The sequence below is a fragment of the Stegostoma tigrinum genome, chromosome 29 (assembly GCF_030684315.1).
Source record: "Stegostoma tigrinum isolate sSteTig4 chromosome 29, sSteTig4.hap1, whole genome shotgun sequence".
In the NCBI taxonomy this organism is placed as follows: domain Eukaryota; kingdom Metazoa; phylum Chordata; class Chondrichthyes; order Orectolobiformes; family Stegostomatidae; genus Stegostoma; species Stegostoma tigrinum.
In genome coordinates, this window is record NC_081382.1 from 28923255 (window position 1) to 28939865 (window position 16611).

The 16611-nt window shown below is 40.1% G+C and overlaps 1 protein-coding gene across 7 annotated transcripts in view; it reads left to right on the forward strand.

Annotated features, from left to right (window-relative positions):
- LOC125465342 (ras-specific guanine nucleotide-releasing factor RalGPS1-like) overlaps positions 1–16611 on the forward strand; it is a 713999-nt gene that overhangs the window by 14207 nt on the left and 683181 nt on the right. For 3 of the 7 annotated variants that reach the window (XM_048558692.2, XM_048558691.2, XM_048558697.2), the window contains exon 1: positions 10116–10399. The exons of 2 other annotated variants lie outside the window; for them this stretch is intronic. The gene's annotated coding sequence lies outside the window, so the exon portion shown is untranslated. Of the gene's footprint in view, positions 1–10115; positions 10400–10729; positions 10869–16611 lie in introns of those variants that run through there. 2 more of the 7 variants (XM_048558693.2, XM_048558695.2) reach the window with 1 other exon arrangement.

Consider the following 16611-nt stretch of genomic DNA (forward strand, 5'->3'; position numbering starts at 1 on the left):
GGAGATACCTTCGTCCTTGGTTCCAAGTGGGCAACACAGCCTTCAGGACTCCCTAACTTTGCTGCAGAGCACAGACTCTTACCCTAACTACGCTAACTCCTTTTAATAGTATCTTTCTCATTTTCTCTCCTGACCTGATTGGCGCACTGGGCCACGGTGCTGAGATCGGTTTAACATTTCTGAAAAAGGGTCCCGACCCAAAACATCAACTTCCCTGCTCCTCTGAAGCTGCCCGGCCTGCTGTATTCCTCCAGCTCCACACTGTGTTATCTCAGACTCCAGCATCGGCAGTTCATACTATCTCTGAGATCAGTTTGACCATCTGACCTGCAGTCTGTGACCTTATCCGCCCTCGGAGTAAGAATCTCATACTTGTTGGAAAAGGGGCTCCTTGAGGCTCCTCCCACGCTAAATCCTGGATGCCCCAGACCTGTCTCACTCACAATCACACTTTCCTTTCCCTGTCCACATGTGAAATGAAATGTTATGAACCTTGGGGGCGTGGCTGCCTCCTGAAACAGTTTCCAAATCCCTCCCTCTCTTCCCCTGATGTGTCACGGCTCAGGTTTCAGCTCATCAACCCGGAACCGAACTTCCTCAAACTGCCTGCAGATGCGGCCACCGTGAATCACAGCACAATTCAGCTGTAGCTGGTAACCCCGACAACTTCACTCCATTTAATCAGTTGCCATGTCAAATATTTCAAAACTGAAAACTTTTAAACTGCTCTGTTCAGCTGTAATAACATTTGCTAATTTAAACCAATTGGTCAATTAAAAGAGGCATGGAAGATATACACAACAATCATGTAGCTGTTTTCTTGTAACACCACTCTCAGGCTCCGACAGGGACAAACAGGTTGAAGGGGGTTTACTGCCACTGGTTTTTATCATCAGTCATCATGGGCCTTCTCCCATATGTCTGCGGTCTCTTTAGGAAGCTCCTGCCCCTTCTCGGACCCTCCTTTTTAATAAAGCTGCTGTCCCCTCTTTCTCTCTTTATGTGGCTGCCCCCCCGCTCCCCCCACCCCCGCCTTTTTAATGAAACTGCTCATTCTCGTGCTGTTTCAGATGCTCGTTTCTTTCGCACATCTCCACCTCCCAACTATCTACTAAGCGTTTCTAGAACTCTGGTTTAGTCTCAAGTTTTAACTAATTCTGGGCACAAAATGACGGGAAAGATGTGAAGGCTTGAGGAAGGGTTCGCAAAATATTCAAGAGAATACTGTCGGGAACTACTGGGAGGCATCGCTACACTGCTCAGCAGTCCCAAATAGTGGTCAACCTGGAAAAGTATGAGGTATTGGGCTAAAAAGGTGAGAGATCGCACTATGAACGGTAGGATACCAGAAAGTTCTGAAGATCAGAGAGATATTGGTTTGCACATCCACAGGCCTCTGAAGGCAGCAGGGCAGGTAGATAAGGTGGTTAAGAGGGCATTTGGGTCCTTGCCTTTATTCGTGAAGGCATAGAATACAAGAGGAAAGAGTTTATGCTGGAAATGTATAAAATGCTGTTTAGGCCTCAACTGTAGTACCGTGTGTGGTTCTGGCACCACACTATCAGAAAAATATAATTACACTCAGAGAGGGTGCAGAGGAGATTTACCAATCTGTTGCCTTGTTGGAGGGTCTGAGCTATGAGACAAAATTGGATAGGCTAGGGTTGTTTCCCTTGGACCGGGGAAGGTTGAGAGGGGCCCTGAAAGAGGTGTATGTGATTAGGAGGGACATAGATACGGTAGATAAGAAGACACATTTTCCATTAATAGAGGGGTCAATGATGAAGGGGCACACATTTGAGGTAGAAAAATAAGAGGAGAGTTGAGGAGAAATGTGTTCATTTAGAAGATGCTGGGAGTCTGGAATGCACTGCCTACAAAGGCCATTGGGTGGGAAACTCCATTACCATTGAGCAGCGTTTAAGTATTGCTTTGCATTTCCATAGACTCCAGATACTGTCAGATTTCCATTCATTAGGATGGATACAGTGGGCTGAATGGCCCCCTTCTCTGCTGTATACGTCTATGAGTCCATGAGCTGAATGAAATGACACAGCATAACACTTTACGTGAGCAGCCAACATGTTGTGGAAAATCATAGGTAATGGAAGTTGAATCTGTGCTTCAAATTTGATTCGGTATTCAGATAAATCGCAAATCAACAGTGGACTTCTTGCAGGACAATCATTAGCTTTAATACCAAAATATTTTTGTTGAAAGGCCATGCTTTGTTACACAGAATAGAACCATTAGTCTCCAAACATAAAGAAGCACATCTCAATTTGATCAAAATGGTAGAAACTTAGTTGGCTTATTAAACTATTTGCAGCTTTTGGCAGACCAGGCTATTTAAACACAAATGTATTCATTATGAACAGAGTAAGCCTCACCCTCAAGGTGAAAAACAATGTCACATTCACAGAAATAAGCACAATTCCAAACTTTATATGATTATAATTGTGGTAGGCAATAAATGCTGGCCCAGCCAACGATGTCCATGCTCAGTGAGTGAAAGAAAAGTACTTATAATATTTATGTACTTTATCCACTTGTCCTGCAAGTGGAAGGAAACTTAACTGGATTAGCCTTATGAAATTGGCTATTGTGGAAATCTGAGCTGGGAATTCTCCAGCAAGAAATGGACCTCCTCTTTTCCCAAAGCCTGTTTGCCATCTATGGCACAAGTCAGTAGTCTGATGGAATATTCCCCACTTGCCTGTTTGAGTGCATTTCTGAGAACTCTCGACGCTTGATACCATCCAGGATTAAGCAAGCAACTTGAATGACACCATATGTACCACCTTCAACATTCATCCTCTCCATCATCAATACACAGTAGCAGCAGCGTGTATCATTTTCAAGATGCATTGCACAAAGTTCCTTCAAAAACACCTTCCAAACTGTTGAGAAGGACAAGGGCAGCAAGTACATAGGAACAACACCACCTGCATGTTCCTCTTCAAACCACTCAACATCCTGACATGGAGATATATTGCCATTTCTTCACTGTCACTGGGTCAATATCCTGGAACTCCCTTCATAGCTGCACTGTGGGTGTACATACACCACATGAATTGCAGCAATTCAAGAAGGCAGCTCATCACCTCCTTCTCAAGGGTGAACAATGCCCATAGGGAGAGAATGAATTGTAAAAAAAAAAGTACGAAGATAAATCCACTGCTCATGCCTGGCTCAGTTTCAATCCAAGGGTCTGTCAGTTTCTGTGTTTCTTTCCCATATGTTTATTTTTTGTCTACTTAGGCAAGATTTTTGAAAAGCCCATGATAATAGATCGCCCATACTGTGACAGTGGCTGAATTGCAAGTAAGAGTTAATATGAAACCAGGAAAGTAGATGTCTTTCTCTGGATCAATTGGCACAGCAGATGATTCTTCCACCTGTTCCTTAAATTAGTGGTAGATTAAATGTTGCACATTTGCAGGACCCTATTAAAAGTTGTGTAATCTACATGGAAATAATAATACTGATGTTCAGGAATCATATTTGAACCTCATCAATATTAATGAGGGCTGGTGTGAAAGATTTTAAAATTGCTGATTTGGATCTATTTTTAAAATCAATATTTTCCTCCTGCCTTTTTTGATCCCATGTACAAAACAACTTTTAAGATTAGTATAAAGCTTTACAAGTAGTGCAAATTTAGGGGGGGATCTTAATTCCAGAGTGGACTCTCATTGAATGAGGCCAGCAAAAGTGCATTGAAATATTCAAATCCCAAGGGAATAAAGGCATCGATGACTATTTCGGCAGTGGATGAGCCAAGGTAGGGGCAGAATTGAATGATGTTATGTACGTAGAAGTAGATGATCCTAATGATGGCACAGATATGTGGTCATATGTCATTTGTGTTAATTGTGAGATCAAATTTGACACCAAGTTTGAGAACTGTCTGGTTCAGTCTCCATCGTGTTGCAAAGGAGGTGGATGAAGTTGGAGTAAGGAAACAGAAATTCCAATTTGTAATGCTGATTGCATTTTAACTCTGCAATTGATAATCAAATTATGTATGAATAAGGAGATATAATGATGTTTTGAATTTAAATCTGCTACAAAAACCAAATTTGTTACATATAGCACATTGCGTTTTCCAGAGTTGTAAAACACACCATTGAGGCAAGGCTACCCCTAGTATCAAGACACCATTAATAATAGAGTAGATTTGGGCTTGAAGACTCCACCAACCATTGGCATTGATACAGGCAGCTACAATAACTGGCCGTGTTATTTGTGTTGGACAAATTAGATCAAAATTGGAAATATGAATAGGTTCTATTAATCATCTTCATCAAATTGAATCTGCGAGTATGTCACTCACTAACTTGCCCTCTCAGACAAACATAGTCATTGGTAATAAAAACTGAAAGAATTATGAATGCTGTAAATCAGAAACAAAAACAGAAGTTGCTGGAAAAACTCAGCAGGTCTCGTAATCATCTGTGAAGAGAAATCACAGTTAACGTCTTGAGTTCTGAGGAAGGGTCACCGGACCCAAAACGTTAACTGTGATTTCTCTTCACAGATGCTGCCAGACCTGCTAAGCTTTTCCAGCAACTTCTGTTTTTGTTAGACTATGTGAAATTAACATTATCAATGATTATGACGGGCCATAGACAATAGGTGGTTATGTATTTTCAGCACCATTCCATGTAAAGGATGAGGCAAAGCAATCAGGCAGCACCCACAACTATTACAGGAATTGAACCTGAGCCATTGGACATTTTATAGACTACTCTTGGCCAGATGAGCTAACCAACACCCACTCTGTCCAACAACACAGCAGGAAATTAAATTCCTCTGTTAGAACGCAAGAGAACAGATGTGAAGTACTAGGCATATTGATTTTTAAACCAGGAAGAAAATGCATTGGGTCCCTTTGGAGGACTCCACAACATGCATCTTGTTTCAACATTTGGAACAAATTTGTAACACTTTATTTTGATTTAAAGGTTTCTAAATCCAAGCAACTCATGTTGAGGTGAATTTTCATGGACGTTAAACTATTTTCTGATTCAGAATTGCCTCCTGACATACTGAGTATTTCCAATATTTTCTGTTTTTGTCTTAGATTTTAAGCATCGGCAACAATTTGCGTTTTAAATGAAATGCATTCCTCAAATTTAGGTTGCTTTTCTGTTGATTGCAGTTTGTCACTGTAAAGTCTAAATTGATGTTGCAGTCAAGATTTGGAATAACTTTTCAGCTTCTAGTCATTGATGGTAAATTTTTATTAAAATGTTCCTTACTCAACATTGTTTTGATTTTCTCTCCTGTCCAAACCCATTAGACTCAAATTCTGAAGGACTCTTGAGAAAAAATAGTCTAATGTGCTTTTCTTAAAAGATAATCGTTATGCATTTCAATGTTTTATAAATTTAAGGTGAATACAATGAAAGTTACTTCGTTTCCCCTCCAGAGCAAAGTAAAAGCTCATTAGTTTAAGCTGTCATACATTGATGATACAACGTCCGGAATGAAAATGTCATTTGTCCAATTTCATTCCTTTAGCATTAAATCTTGAATTTCTCAATAATTAAACACACTTTTTTTGACAGAGATTCGAAATGGAGTGATTGTGAATCTCAGAAGATCTTGAGTTGGCATCCCCAAACACAATGACAGTCAGTTTACAGAGCAGTCATAACAAAAGACAAACAACTTCATAAAAATCTGAAATGTTGCAAACTATGAATAATACTCTTAGATGACTAAATGAATTCTTTCCAGAACAAAGGGATGAAGCTTTTCAAAAATCATGATGGCAGGTAGTGTTTTTACACGCAAAGGACAATGGAAATCTGGAATTCTCTTTTCTAAAAAGCTTGTCCTGAGGAAGGGATTTGGCCCAAACTGTTCACTTTCCTGCCCTTTGGATGCTGTCTGACCTGCTCTGTTTTTCCAGCTTCACATTTATTGGCTCTGACTTCCACCACCTCAGACCTTTCTGCCTCCTTGCAGCTGGGAATGTTGGGCAAAGGGAGTAGAAGGTTGGCAGCTGAAAATTTCAAAACTGAGCTTTATCATTATTTGTTAGTGAAGTGTTATGCACCAAGGCAGGCAGACACACTGGAGGATAGCCACCAATCACAACGAGATCCTCTGGCAAGTGGTATGACACAGAGGCAACCCGACATGATTATTATCCAATAAATTAAACAGTGCTAGTTTGCATGACCTAAGTTAGCCATACTCACTGTCAGCAATGAAAGATAATACAGGGCAGAGTCCATGCTCTTCATTCTTATCCAGTAATATTGGCTGGAATTTGGATGAGGATTGGATTGGACTAGATGTCACTCTGGAGTCTTCCCATTGCTAAATAACCCGACAATGCTTACTGTCAACCTTGCATTTCATGCACAATGGTTTGATCTGTGGTGCTGGTATCTGTAGCACCTCAGATCAAAATAAATTGTTATCTTTGGAGGAAAGAGGAAGAAATGGGACTAAAATAATAGAAGATTTTTGAACTCAGTGCATTCAATTAAAGCAATGCAGTTCAGGAAGGATGCTTAGTTCGGACATGCAGCACAGGTTCAGCAAAATGATGCTGAAATAACTCCACAGAGGCTGGTATCCTTTCACCAAGTCACCTTTGACTTACATATGAAAAGTCCTTGACACTGATCCAGCTCCCTCAGAGCCTGATCTCAGAGGAGAACAGATCCTCTGACACTCCTATTTATGTCTGTCAGCCAGGGGTCCCTGAATGGGTCATGGAACTCAAATTCTGTGAGGTGCATCTGGCCAACCTCATTAAAATCACTGCAGATGCCAAGGCTGGAAGTTGATTTTTACGACAAGTTATATAGTCGTACAGTCACATAACTCGGAAACAGATCCGAGTCAAACTTGTCCATCCTAACCAGGCATTCCAATCTGACCTTGTCCCATTTGCCAGCATTTGACTCGTATCCCTCTAAATCTTTCCTATTCATCTACCCAACCAGATGCCTTTTAAATCTTGTAATTGTACCAGCTTCCTCCAATTCCTGTGGCAGCATGTTCTACACATGCACCACCTCTGCATGACAAAGTTACCCATCAGGTCCTTTTTACATTTTTCCTCTCTCACCTTAAACCTATGCCCTCTAGCTTTGGTCTTCTCCACCCTAGGAAAAGACCTTGTCGATTCACCCTATCCATGCCCCTTATGATTGTATAAACTTCTTTTGGGAAAAAAGTCCCAGTAGATATAATTCAAACCCTCCATTCCCTGCAACATCCTTGTAAATCTTTTTCAGTATCCTCTCAAACTTAATATCTTTCCTGTAGAAGAGCGACTAGAATTGAATGCGGTATTCTAAAAGTGACCTCACCAATGTCCTATATGGCCACAACATGACATTCCAACTCCTATACTCAACTCTGACCAATGAAGGCATGTGTGCCAGATGCCTTTTTCACCATCCTGTCTACCTGCGACTTCACTTTCAAGGAACCATGCACCTGCATTGCTAGGTGTCTTTGTTTGGCAACACTCCCCAAGGCCCTACCTTTAACTATATAAATCCTGCCCTGTGTTGCCTTATCAAAGTGCAACACCTCACATTTATCTGATTTAAACTCCATCTGCCATTCTTCAGCCCATTGGCTCATCTGCTCAAGGTTCTGTTGTACTCTAGGATAATCTTCCTCACTGCCCACTCCACCACATATTTTGGTGTCATTTGCAAACTTATTAACAATACCTCCTGTATTCACATGCAAATCATTGATGCAAATGATGAAAGCAATGAACCCCGGACCGACGTTTGTGGCATACCTCTGGTCACAGGCCTCCAGTCTGAAAATCAATTCTGTACCACCATCCTCTGTTTCCCACCTTCAAGCCAATTTTTTATTCAATTGGTTAGCCCCTCCAGATCCCATGTGATCTGACTTTACTAACAGATCTACCATTCGGAACCTTGTCGAACACTTTGAAGTCCAAGTATATAACATCTACCACTTTGCCTTCATCATTCTTTGTCATGTCTTAAAACATACTCAACTAAATTAATGAGACATGATCGTCCATGCACAAAGCCAGTCTGATTATCCCGAATCAGTCCTTGCCTTTCCAATGCATGAAAATCCTATCTCTCAGAATTCCTTCCAACAACTTACCTACCACTGACATCAAGCTCACCAGTCTACGGTTCCTGGCTTTTCCTTACAGCCTTTCTTCGATAATGGCACCACATTGGCCACGTTCCAGTCTTCCGCGTGACCAATATTTAGAGGTGGCAAATTACTTACTCGTGACATACCAACAGGAATAGGCTACTCACCCCATCAGGTCAATCTCACCATTCAATCAATCTGTATCCTGACTCTCTCTCAATCTGCCTTGCTTCCATAATTCATCAAAATCTTGCTGAATATCAACCTATGATATTCAGGCTCCTCTTCCCAGTCCAGCTATTTGGAGGAGAGAATTGTAGAATTCTATTATCCATGTGGATAACCCCCTTGCAAGGCCTTGCTCTCATTTTAAAAAAGCGATAGCCTCATATTCTGAACTTCAAGTGAAATAACTCTAACCATTCTATCAAATTCCTTAAGTATCTTGAACACCTCTCTGAATCACTTCCTAATTTTCTTTAATCAAACCTTGACTGCACAGCTTTTTCACAAAACTCAATGCTTGTATCATTCTGTGGGACCTGCTTCTGTAGATCCAAACCTGCATTTTCTTTTTGAAATGCACTGTCAAGAACTAGGGTTAATTTAGGTTTAGCTAAAGCTTGCAAGTGGATTACTACCAGCACAATGTCTGTAACTATTATTGAGGAGTTCCTACAAAGGAGATATAAAAATGGTGGATCTTGATACAGACAACAAGGAATCACAGTTAGGTCTTCGTCCGCCTCCCAGTCTGGCCACGGAAGGATTGGAAGAGCTGAGGAGAAATAGAAACCTAAGCTGGCTAAGAATCCAAGGCAAAGAGAGGACAGCTAATCCTGCACTGTTCCAGCCCACTGGTCTCAGATGGTGGCTCAATAAAAGAAAAATACCGCAGATGTTGGAAATCTGAAATAAATTGGAAAATGCTGGAGAAACTCGTCAAGTCTGACAGCATCTGTGGAGAGAGAAACAAAGTTAATGTTTGGAGTCTTCTTCAGAAGCTGTGAAACTACAGATCTGCCATTTTGAAAGATTACACAATATCCCTTAGCCATTTTCATTTTTTTATTTCCACTAGTTTTTGGTGATTGGATCAGATTTGTTGCATGGGTGATTTTTTTTGAAATCTCTATAATTCTGTAAATGTAGAAGTTACAATTGGATAGGACAGTTACAGAAGTGTGCTGCAGCTTTGGCGTAAACAGACTCTTCTGTTTTAGCCCTCAACATCGAGGGCTAAAAGGCCTGTACTGTGCTGTAGTGTTCTATGTTCTATAAGTCATACTGAACTCGAAATGTTAAAGCAGATGCTGAAAATGTGAAATAAATTGGAAACTGCTGGAGAAACTTAGCAAGTCTGGCAGCATCTGTATAAAGAAATCAGAGTTAACATTTCAGGTTCTGAGGAAGGGACACTCAACCCGAAATTTTAACTCTGATTTTTCTCCACATATGCTGCCAGACCTGCTGAGCATTACCAGAAATTTCTGTTTTTGTTTCTAATTTCCAGCATCCACAGTCCTTTCGGTTTTTGTTTAGTAGTTAACTCGATTTTTCTCTCTCCGCAGACGCTGCCGGACCTGCTGAGATTTTCCATAATTCTCCGAATTTGTTTCAGATTTCCAGCCTCCAGAGCATTTTGCTTTTATTCCAATGCAACTTAGGCCCTACAATACAACCCCTAATTGCACGTTTAAATTAGTGAGTTCATATTATCGCCTGTTTTTTTCATTTCCTTACTCTCTTTTGGGATGCTGAGATGTCTGGCTGAACTACGATCCCCAGAATGCAGTGGAGACGGTAACCTTATGCCTTGATCAAAAGCAGTGGAAAATCCCACCTCCTCTTGCCAGTGATTGGAGGACGTTGAGGGGTGGGGGAGACAAGGAAGTGTCAGATTGGATTGCCACCTCCATACTATTGGTAGGAGGATGGTGTCAATCAGTCAATGTACCTGCACTTCCTGCTGTCAAGTTGCAGGGGGGCGGGGAAGCTGGCCAGCTGGAGTGAGTGTCAAGTGTCTGCGAAAGGAACAGAGACAACTCAACTCCGCCGTATTCAGCAATGGATCGCTCAGCACAATTGCGTTTGTAGCCCGGCAAAGCAACAAAAGGCAGCGAGAGACTACTGCAAAGCGCTCACTTTTTGCAGAGGGGATGATTTAGAGACAATACAGCAGCCCCCAATATTATCGTTGCTCAGCGGAATGCAGGAGGTGCCTCAGACAGAATATTCAGTGGAATGACAGACTGCGGTGACAGCAGAGGGAGCGGTGAGTTAGTGTCGTTGGTCCGGTGCTATCAAAATAAAGGGGTGGGAACAGAAACGTAAAGAAATATCATCGTACAGGGGTGCGCTGTATGCATGGCAGAATTGGAATTGTGGCTGGAAGCCTGTACTCCTCTATTGTTGCACCATTCTCTCACCGCCTCCCTCCCTCATTCACAAATTTTACCCACAAACGCAGTAATTAATCTTTTATTTTAATTCAATACAAACGGGAACATTGCATCGCCACCCTAGCGGAGTCTGACGCTGTCAGCAACACAAAGGTTCTTATTTCCTCTCGCACTTTCTCCTTGCGGATAATGGGACGAGGTGTTGCTGTGTTAGTGTGCGTGTGAGAGACAGACTGAGCTTCCCCAATATTCGACTTATCTTGTGAGGGGAAACTTAAATGATAACCCCTTTCCATGGGGTATTCGTATCTATGAGGGTTTTGTTTTAGACCGGGATTTGAGGTAGGATTTGTTAGTTTCTAACAACAATTGGGTCCTTTTGTTTACTAAATGGACATGATTATTGATCCAATGCCCCTTTAAGTGTCACGGCATTTCGGCAGGGCAATAATATGCGGGATATATTTGTATGAAGTCAGTAATCTTGCTACTGCACATAACGAGCTTAAAGGATTTGAGTGAGAGTTCCTACTCTCTCTCTCTCTCTCTGGTATCTGTATGAACCGCACGCCCGACCGTAGCGAATGTAGGAGTAACATGAACAGCAAGTCTCCTTCTGGCTCCTATTGTATCGGATTCTCGCTGCTCCGGCAGTATCAGCCAGCAACCCCCCTTTCCCAATCCTCCCCCTTCCCAACCGCAATGAATTGCTAGGGTCTTGTCTGCTTTTTGAATGGGAATTTTGGTGAAATCTACATTCCCATTAGGATTAGCCTAATATGCCGTTTGTTTATACGCTCCGCCACCACCCCCTAAACCAGTCAACAAAAGGACGTAGCATTTTGATATTAACAACAAAACGTTTGCTGTGTCGGCCAGCAGTCATTATGTGAAACTGCGAATTCATCGCGCCAGATTGTGTGTATTTTTTTTTGCTTTGGAAATGACAACAGTTTGGCACAAAATGGTTGCACCTGTCATTTGTGTGTGGAGTGTGCACGGTATAATTTCTGATTAATACCTGGTCTGTTTGAGTAATTCTGAAACAATCTTCTTTGCTGGCCGAGACAATGTGACACTTCATCCATCTGGAAGAAAGACCTACGCTTAAGAGCGTTACATCTTTTCTGCTGTCCAATTATCATCTTAAACGTTATAATAGGATGACAAACCCCTCGATTGTAAGAGAAATGTCAATGCAGATAAATTGATTTGTTATCATAATTCGTATCTATTCCGGATTACTTTCCTTGACATTTTAACCTTTGTGGATATCAATCTTCGAAAATTGTCAATAGGAAATTTTAAAATGTTCACACTTTAAGAAAACCTTTCCATAAATTGAGCCCATGGAATTAATGTATTTGTATAGTCGTTGAATACTTTCCATTTAAACCTGCCTGGGATGTAATGCTCTCTTAAAAGAAAGATTGGATGATATGAAAAAGTAGGTGTTAAGAAAAGTGCAATTTATTTTAACTGTAGCCATTTAAAACAAAATAACTGCATTACTGCTTGTAACCAGCATCTCAGAGATGGGACTTGAAAAAAAAATTGGGAGTTGGAGAATTTCGAGTTGATTTTTCTGAGGTCCTCATTGTAAAACAGGTATTTTGGAGTGGATATAAAAAATGGATTTTGGGAGATACAGTACTGTATCTGTATGGAAAGAATAAATAGCCAAATTACTTTTTTATGACACAGTCTGGTATTACTTGGTGAAAGGAAAGTTGAACTGGTCGAAGTGTTACCATAGGAAATGTAAAAGAGTTTCCAATGCTTTTAATTATTTGAAAACATGCGATGCCTGGACAAAATTCTGTTTGCAGAGACCAAGGCCCTGTATATGAATACATGTGGCTTCTTGCAAGGTGCCATTGAGCCACATTTTGAATCCAAATGATATTCTTAGATTGCTAATTGATCACTATAACATGAAATCTCAAGGGAAACTAGAGCCAGACATTAAATGCCAGCAATGCCCACATCTCACAAGAGAATTTTTAAAAACTGGTTGTTAATCTAATTCTTAATATGGGGGGCAATGGTTTTCTGGTGGTAATTCTTTGAGCAGATGGATCTAACTTTCCTTCCTTGAATTTTAATAAAAACTTAGATGATAACTGTTCAAGGATACATTCTCATCAACAAAGTCTTGACTAATCACAGCCCACTTGCCAATCAAACAACACCCTTTTCTCAGGCACTATAACTTGTTGTTCCCTTTGAAATGTTCACTTCTTACAAATGTTCCTGGTGAGTTGATGAGGAAATGCTTTGACAGCATGTCTCTTTATCAGCAATGTTATATTTTTCCATCTGCAGCTGTTCATGAAGGCAAGATGTTCCTGCCAAACTTATAAGCGCTTAGCAATTTTTCCAAGGTGTAGAATAGTCAAGGGAAGTGCTCCACTTAGTTTTCCTGCCTTTTTAGGTGAGTTAACCAAGACTGGAAAATATCTGATATTGAATGACACTTTTGAGAAATTGACTTGGAGTAGGCCATTTGGTCTGGCATTCAGCAAGATCAACGCTGCATTTCACATCTCCTCTCTTTTTTAAATCTCTAAGATATAGTGCATCAGGTCCAGAGTCTTTATTAACCTCATGTCTTATGAAAAGATATTTACGATACTAATTGAAACAACTTGCCTTAAATATACACAGCAAGAGAGCCTCCAGTTCTATGAGAATTCTAAAAGTGCACAATGCTTTGAGTGAAAACATTTTTTTCATCTGTGTCACCACCACCTTCTCAAGGAAAATTAGGGATAGGCAATTAATATTCACACACACTCTGTGATAAGAGTTTTTAAGAACAGGTCCAAAATGGCTGAATACTTATTCTGAGATTGTGACTCCAATTTCTGGACTCGCCATTCAGAGCAAGCAGCTTCCCAGAATTATTCCTGTCAAACTTCTTTCAGAATTTTATAATCAATGAGAGTGCACGTGATGCAGAGACTTGTAAAACTCCTTATCCTGACTAACATAGGCTTGGGCAAGGTCATATGTTTTGTGTGTAAACTAAGAGTCTTGTGAAAATAAATTTGGGCAAAATTTCAAATTTGAATTCTAATTCCTACCCGGTTCAGATTAACAAGCAGGATAAGGGGAATGATGCAGAGAAGCGTTTGTTCTGTGGCAAGTATTGTCACTCAGTCATGCCATACAATCATAACTATCTAAATGAACCACTGAAAATTGACAATTTTCTTATCACTTCACATACTATATTACAAGTGTTACATGCATGCAAATACTATCTATGTGTAGTGACAAAAGTGCAAGGCTGGAAAAGCTCCTCATTTTCTGAAGAATGGAAGCGTCAGCTTTGGTGTACCTCTGATGCTGCTTGGCCTGCTGTGTTCATCCAGCTCTACACTTTGTCATCTCTATCATTTTACACATCTCGTTTGATTGTGTTTGGGTGTCCTAATCTGCTAGGAATATAAAACACGTGTAAGGATCTGAGACCATAACCAGTTATTAAGGCTAACAGTGTTTAATTGATTTAAACAACAGTGACACAGCCAAATGCTACAGAAATCCTCTGGACCTGATGGATTGTGCCTTCGAGATTTAAAAGAAGTGGTCACAGAGACAGTGAATGTGTTGCCTTTGAACTTCTAGAATTATTTAGATTCTAAAATTATTTTGCAACACTGAAGGTAACAAATGGTCCTTTAAGAAAGAAAGGAGATAAGGAGAAAACAGAACCCATAGGCTGGCTAATATCAGAAAGAGTCATTGGCCCTGAAGTGTTTAGTCTGCTTTCTCTTTGCAGATGCTGTCAGACCTGCTGAATTTCTTCAGCAATATCTGCTTTTATTTCAGAAACATAGGCCAGCACCCTGATGAGTAACAGGGAAACTTGAGAGAAATGGTGTTAAGAAACTTCAAAAAACGTTATACGATTAGGCAGAGTCAGATTGCTTTATGACAGGAAATGATGTTTGCCAGCATTTTATGTAGGTGTAGTTAGATAACGGGGAACCAGCAGGTGTCAGACATTTACATTTTCACAGGACATTTGAAAATACGCTGCACAAGATCTCAGATGCATGGGATTGGGGGAATGTATTATTTTTGGATTGAGAACTAGTTAATGGACAGAGGATCGGATGTAGGAATAGAAGGATCATTTTTCGGTTTTTGCAGGTTGTACTTTGTGAGCTGCTGTAACGAGAGGTGTTTGTTATTTAAGATCTATATCAATGGTTTGCAGTAGGGGATCACATGTAATCATCCAAAATTGCTGATGATACAAAATGTGTTGGGAAAATAAGCTGTGAGAATAATGCAGAATGGCTGCAAAGGGATAGAAAGATGTTCAATGAATAATCAGCTAGCTAACAGAGAAAGAATGATGTGGGACAAATTTGAAATTATCCACTTAGTAGAAAGTATAGTTTTCAAAAAGGCGAGAAACTAATTAATGTTGGTATCCTAAGGAAATTGCGTATGCAGAACTCCTCACGTTACCTCAGATACAACAATAATTCAGAAGGCAGTTGCTATGTTACTCTTTCCTGAAAGGGGCTTGTATCACTGTATTAATAATAACAAAATCTTAGTGCAGTTATATAGGGTTTGGGGGAAATGATAGCAGAAGTGCTGCGTACAGCTTCAGTCTGTCACCTGGTGTAGGATATACTTGGGGGCTACCGTGAAGATTCCTGGGATGAGAGGTTTGCGTTGTGAGAAAACATTGAATAGAATGGACCATAGGGATGATCTCATTGAAAAGTTTATGACTCTCGGCATTAAAAGTTTGATGCTGGAAGATAGTTCCATCAGCTGGAGAGTCCGGAGCTAGGTGTATTCTCTCAGGACTGAGAGGAAGAGAATTTTTTTTCAGACACTGTGTTGTGAATCTTTGAAACTCTCCATCTCTGTAGATTTGTGCTTATTCAAGTCATATATTCAGGGCTGAATTTGATAGATTATTGTGCAATTTTTAAAAAATGAGCAGATCGGAGAAGATAAGAAAATAGAATTGATGTAACAGCCACAATCTGTTGAATGGCTGAACAAACTTGAGACCATTTGGTCCAGTCCATTCCTTTTTTTAAATTTTTGACTTTTTAAAAAAATGTCTGAAGTGAATTGTCTGCTGTTCTCACATCATATTTTTCCACAGCTTGGGGGTTGAAATAGAAAATAAATAATTGAGAGCTCAGTACCCTACAGTAGGAAGTACAACAAATACGTTTTGGAAAACTATTAATTTTGAATCAGATTATTTTTGGTAGCTGCAGGAATTGTTTTGCCAGGCATTCTTTCAAGATGATGCTACCTTAAGCTTCAAACATCTCCAAAAATTAAGTTGTTGATTTTTTTTTGAAGCTGGAATCTTCTCTCTGAATTACATAACTCCTTGTGTCCTAGACTGTACACTATTATTCAAACCAATGTAAAAAGTACAGCTGTTTGCATTGTGGGTTCATTTTTTTCAAAAGCACGACAGCAGTTTTTTTTGGGGCTAAATTTAAGAGTGTAACTTATATTTATATATCGGGACATTTATCTCAAATTTAAATCATCTGTTTTTGCAACCCAAGACTGTAATTTTCCTTTCCATCTCTCGTTTTGATGAAGACATCGATTTTTGTTTTGCTGGGGGTCCGCATCCACATGCACCTGCCAGCCGTCAATACTATTTATTGGCATCAAATGGAAGTGCCAGCAGGAACACTGAACAGCAGGCAAGACCAATGCTCATGATTCAAGTAAATTGATATCCAGTCATTGTCATTGCACTATGATTGAGCGTGGTGAGCCTGAATATTTTTAAAAATATAAACTTTCACCCCACAGAAGTAATTTGGATTCAGAACATTAAAGTTGACTGCTGGCCGGGTAAGCTGTTTGGGTCCAAAAATTGAGCAATGCTAAATGAAGTCTGCACTTAATTACTCCGAGGTGGAGATTTATCTGGCAATGAAATGACTTCACTAGTTTTTTTTTCCTCTCTACTCCCTCAGGACTTTCCTAAAAAGGTATGCTTTATTCATAAGATTTGTAAAAGTTTATTACAATAGTCCAAATTTGACATTACGTGAAGTGATATTGCAAAGAATTA